The sequence below is a fragment of the Dromiciops gliroides genome, chromosome 4 (genome assembly GCF_019393635.1).
Source record: "Dromiciops gliroides isolate mDroGli1 chromosome 4, mDroGli1.pri, whole genome shotgun sequence".
NCBI classification, from domain to species: domain Eukaryota; kingdom Metazoa; phylum Chordata; class Mammalia; order Microbiotheria; family Microbiotheriidae; genus Dromiciops; species Dromiciops gliroides.
Genome location: NC_057864.1, coordinates 189,132,241 through 189,138,398, shown reverse-complemented (window position 1 = coordinate 189,138,398; position 6,158 = coordinate 189,132,241).

The window sequence follows — 6,158 nt, the reverse complement described above, 5'->3', positions numbered from 1 at the left end:
GCTCCAAGATGTATACTCATTTGGAGACACAGACAGGCACATTCACATGTAAAATAAGAGGGTTGGCCTAGATAATCACTACAGTCTCTTCCTGTTCTTCCAGGCCAACCAACTAAGCAGCGTATGGTTTCAGAGCTGGAAGGGAGCTTGGAAGTCACCTAGTCCAAACCCCACCCCCACTCCTGATTTGTCAAATGAGGAAACTGTGGCCCCTGGGGAAGAAGTAACAGAGCCAGGAGGGTCACACAAGCTCATTCTCACCAAGGCCAGACCCCACTATGGGAGGGGATGAGGTGAGGGAAACCCACCAAGAATCCACAAAGTAGGGGCAGCTAGGTGGCGCAGTGGATAGAGCACCGGCCTTGGGGTCAGGAGGACCTGAGTTCAAATTTGACCCCAGACACTTAACACTTACTGGCTGTGTGACCCTGGGCAAGTCACTTAACCCCAATTGCCTCACAAAACCCCCAAAACAAACAAACAAACAAAAAAGAATCCACAAAGTAGATCTTCCACTGAGAGAAGTACCGGATAGGCTCTGGGGCTCTGATTTCTTTTTGCTGACCTTCTCAAAGAAATGGTTCAGCAGGGAGCCGAAGTGGGGTGAATGCAGCAGGGCAGGTGCAAAGTATACTGATACAGATGTAAAGGGATCCAAGAAGCCTGAGTCTGAGTCCCAGTTCAAACCCTAGTGCCCTCAATGACCAGTCAATGAATTCAGTTCAACAGTGAAGAGCCTACTATGTGCACAATGAGGGGCAATGTTGCAGAGTAGATAGAGGGCTGCCTTTGGGGAAAGGAAGAGCTGCCTTCAAGTCCTTCCTCGAATGCATCGGCAAGTCTTTTATGAGCTGAAGCTCCCATCTACATTAGGAGCAGGAATTTCCATACTGAGATTTCTCTCACACTAATGAAATCATGAGTCTAGTCCAAGCCCCTGAATGAATGAATGAATGAATAACTGGATGGATGGACGGATGGATGGATGAACTTCATGATACTGGACATCATGAGTAAAAAAAGGACAATTCCTCTAGAGACAGCTAGGTGACACAGTGGATAAATCCCTGGGTCTCAGGAGGACCTGAATTCAAATCTAGCTTCAGACATTTACTAGTCGTGTGACCCTGGCCAAGTCACTTCACCTCTGTCTGCCTCAATTTCCTCAATTGTAAGGTGAGAAAAATAATAACACCTATTTTCCAGGGCTGTTGTGAGGGTCAAATGAGATAATAGTTGTAAACCATGCTTAGCACACAACAAGTGCTTAATAAATGCTTCCTTTCTTTGTAATCTGCGTGGTACTGAGGGAAGAATGAAAAATATACACAGACCATTGTAATATAGATTAGAATGTAACAGAGTGAATTTGGAAAGGATTAACCAAGGAGGATCAGCGATCTGAGGAAGAATGAAGAGTGCTGATGGCGACAATGCTCCCCACCTCCTGACACAAGAGGAGCCATAGTTTTTAGACATAGGCAATGTGGGGATTTGTTTTGTTTGACTCTGCATATCTATTACAAGAATTTTGTTTTTCTTTTTTTTTTTCCAGTGTGAGAAGAGAAGGTGGGAGGGAGGGAAAATATATGCTTGTTAATTGAAAACACATTGAATTTAATTAAGAAAAAAAGGGGGGCAACTAGGTGGTACAGTGGATAGAGCCCCGGCCCTGGATTCAGGAGGGTCCTGGGTTCAAATCCGACCTCAGACACTTGACACTTACTAGCTGTGTGACCCTGGGCTAGTCACTTAACCCTCGTTGCCCTGCAAAAAAAGAAAAAAGGAAAAAAAGAGAAAGATTTGAGGAAGGAGAGATGGCATCCAGGTCATAAGATCAAGGAAGGCTTCAGGTGGGAGGTGGCCCCAGGCTGGGCCTTGATAAAAAGAGGATTCCAACAGGCTGAGATGAGGGGTGGAGGGAAGGTCCATTCCAAAACTCAGGAGGAGGCAACACATGCAAATGCACTGAGGTGAGAAAGGACAGGTCCAGAATGTAGAGGAGTGGGTACACTTTGGCTCTTTGAGTGCAGAGTCCATAAGCACAAAGGAGTAGTAGGAAATAAGGCTGGAAAGATAAAAGGGAGCCAGGCTAGAGAGGGCCTTGAATGGTGGGCTAAGGAGTTTTATTTTATTTGGCAAGCAATAGCAGTGAGTCATAGGAAGTCTGTAAACAGGGGACTGACATGGTCAGACCTGTGTCTTAGGAAGATTATAGTGGGAACTGTGTGAAAGAGACAGGGAGGGCAGCTAGGAGGCTATTGCAATAATCCGGGTGAGAAGTAACGAGAACCTGGAGTGATATAGTGTGAGTAGAAAGGGGGGGGGGTGAGAAATATAGTGTAAGTAGACACTACAAGACTTGGCAACTGATTGGCTGTGTGGAGGAGAGAGTAAAATGATGTCTGGTTGGGGCAGCTAGGTGGCACAGTGGATAGAGCACCAGCTCTGGATTCAGGAGTAACTGAGTTCAAATCCAGCCTCAGACACTTGACACTTACTAGCTGTGTGACCCTGGGCAAGTCACTTAATCCCCATTGCCTCCCCCAGTGATGTCTGGTTTTGAGCTCAGAGAGTGTATGTATGTACATATAGGCTATATTATACATGTATGTCTGTATTGTGTATGCACATGTATGTGTATGGGTGTGTGCTGTGTGCTATATTTCTATGTGTATGTGTACATATGCATGTATATGTATAGATGCATGTATATGTGAGTATGTATGTGTATAGATACACCCACATATATACAGACAGACAGACACCTACATTCAGGGCAGCTGGGTGACACAGTGGATAGCCAACCCTGGATTCAGGAGGACTCTAAATTCAAATCTTTTTTTTTTGGTGAGGCAATTGGGGTTAATTGACTTGCCCAGGGTCACACAGCTAGTAAGTGTTAAGTGTCTCAGGCCGGATTTGAACTCAGGTCCTCCTGATTCCAGGGCCGGTGCTCTATCCACTGCACCACCTAGCCGCCCCCTCCTGAATTCAAATCTAAACTCATACATTTACTAACGGTGTGACATTGGTCTGGTCACTTCACCCTGTATGCCTCAGTGTCTTCATCTGTAAAATGAGCTAGAGAAGGAAATGGCAAAACACTCCAGTATCTTTGCCAAGAAAGCTCAAAATGGGGTCACACAGAATCAGATGTGAAGAATGGACTAAACAAGAGAAATAAGGAAATTGGGAGAAAGATCAGGTTTGGAGGAGGAAACGAAGAGTTCCATTTTGGATATGTTGAATCCAGCAGGCAGCTGGAAATATGGGACCGATGCAGGACAGTGCTAGTAAATGTTGGTTCTTTCATTCAAAACAAACAAACAAAAATCTGTATAAATGACCCACTTTTAAATTTAATCTGAATTACTAATATTTTCTCTATTTTCTTGAGTCAAGATAAATCAAGCCCTGATTCCTATCCTTTGCTGATTTCCAAGGTGTGAATACTCACACTGAAAACTGAATAGTTGGTTCTCGGAAGCTGGTAGGAGTTGGCTCCAACATCCCTCTGAAGTGGAACTCCAAGAGATTAGGACTGGGGAAAGAGATTTGGGCATTGTTCTTATAGAAATGATGGCTAAAGTCAGGAAAATGGATGAGATGGACAAGAGGTTTTAGAGAGAACAAAAGGAGGAGGATGGAGAGAGAAATGTTCTTAGTGGGTAAGAGAAATCCCCATAGGAATCAGACAGGAAAAGCTAGGTGACTTAGAGCAGAGTGACAGAAGGCTGATGGTCGGGGTTATTCAAGGTTAAGGATTAGCAGAATGGAAACAGGGAAAGTCAAGGGATGTGTGTGTGGGCATGTGTGTGTTCGCACCCAAACGCAACCATGAGCTCATGCTTGAAAGGAGTCTAGCTTTTTATTCAGGGCCATACTTAGGAAGGTGGCAAAGTGGATAAGAGTGCTGGTCCTGGAGTCAGGAGGACCTGACTTCAAATCCCATGACACTGCTGTGTGACCCTGGGCAAGTCCCTTTAACCCTGTTTGCTTCAGTTTCCTCATCTCTAAAATGAACTGGAGAAGGAAATGGCAAACTACTCTGCCATCTTTGCTAAGAAAACCCCAGATGGAGTCACAATGAGTCGGACATGCAATTAAAAACAAGTGAACAAAAATACTTAGGTGAAGGTAAAGGCTCAGGGAGTGATCACTACTGTCTTCCCCTTTCCTCTGCCAGTTGTACCCAGATGAAACTAAGCTACATCAAGGGCGATCTCACAGGAGAAAAGAGAGAAAATGCAAACATTTAACCTGAGGGGGGTGTCCAAAAACAGAAGGGTTTTGTACCTTGGGACTAGTTGGTTTGAGGCTTTACAGGAAGTTTGTGTATGAACATAAATTTTCAGGCCTTGAGTGCTAACTGGGGAAGGTCCTTCCACTCCCTCCAGCCTGAGTCATACAGCTCATTGCCCATGGGTATAGACTTCAAAGTGCTGAGTGAATTGTCCAGAGAGAGAGTTTTGCCTTCACCTTCATCTCTCTTTGTCTAAGTTTCCCCATCTGTAAGATGAAGGCAATCACCCCAAACTTCTTTATCAAAGTAAACAGGAGAAAAGTGTGCTTTGGAACCAGATTTCCCAGGGAAGAAAAAGGACAGATTTACCAATTAACCAACTAATTAAACAACTACATGTTAGAGACTAACTTTTGTTGTTCAGTCATGTCCAACTCTTCATAGTATCTCTTGGCAAAGATGCTGGAGTGGTTTGCCATTTCCTTCTCCTGTGGATTAAAGCAAACAAAGGTTAAGCAACTTCCTCAGGGTCAATCAGCTGGTAAGAGTCTAAGGTCAAATTTGTACTCGGGTCTTCCTGATTCCAGGCCCAGAGCTCTATCCACTAAGCTACCTAGCTGCCTTAATAAGAACAGATTAGGTAACAATAAAGAAGCAAGAAAGAATGGTGCATTATTTCCCTTTTCCTCTGCAGGCTGAACAGATAGAAATGAGCTGGTACTGCAGTAAAAGGAATGGTTTGGACATTAATAATTTCCCAACTGGACCAAGAAACCCTGGTAATAAATGTCTGGGGATGGGGAGAATCTTTTCCTTGGTGGAAGGACAATCAGGATTTAGGTCTGGATCTGAGGTAGGGGATAGGACAAGGTGACCTGTAGGTTTCCCATCACCACCCTCTCAGTAGTTCCTGCCCCACCCAGTTTCCTTCTCAACCGTAGGGAAGAAGTTATTGCAAAGCACTTAGCTCTCCCTAAAAGCTTCTTCTGGAATTGTGAATGCAATGGGCAGGAAGAGGGAGAAAAGTGGCCCAACAAACCAGGGACCCATTAAAGAATAATTCTTCTTATTAATTCTGTTCAGATCCACTAGGGACTTCATTTGGCCTGCATATTAGGGGGGTACGTCTCTACCTCATCCCAGATCCCAAAGCACTTTCCTTGGCTTTGTCCCCAGAATATCACAGGCTAGGTTAAGGCTAGCCATCCTAGTAATTCAGTACCATATTTGAGCTCCAATTAAAATAGAAGGGTGGGGAAGAAAGCAGAGATATTGGCATTGGAGGCTAAAGGATACTAAGTACTTTGTTTTGCTATTGTATCTCTCCTTGGTGGCCTTGAGCATCAGTTTCCCCATCTAGCCAGAAGCAAGAAATGGCTTCTTAGCCATCCAAGGTGATTGACCCTTCTGGGTATCAAAGATGATCAGCCGAGAACTCCAGTCTATACAAGACTATAGGAGGCTCTGTTCAACCCCACACCATGACATGGGGTGGAAGCCCTTGGGGCTCAAGTAGGTCCTTTTAAAAGTTTCTTCAGCTTTGCCCATAACCCAGATCTTAGGATTCAGCAAGGGCCATGCTACAGGTAGAGCCAGGGTCCAAAGCCTTCTGTCCACCCTTCCTCCCCCAAAAGCAGTGGCATAACGGAAAGGATAGGGCAATGGTTAGAGCACTAGGCGTGGAGGAAGGAAGACTCATCTTCAGGAGTTTAAATCCAGCCTCAGACACTTTATAGCTGTATGACCCTGGACAAGTCACTTAACCCTATTTGCCTCAGTTCCTCACCTGTAAAGAAAAAAAAAATGAGCTAAAGAAGGAAATGGCAAAACACTCCAGTATCGCTGCCAAGACCCCTCCTCCCTAGATGGGGTCATGAAGTCAGACGGGATGGAAAACACTCAACAACAACAA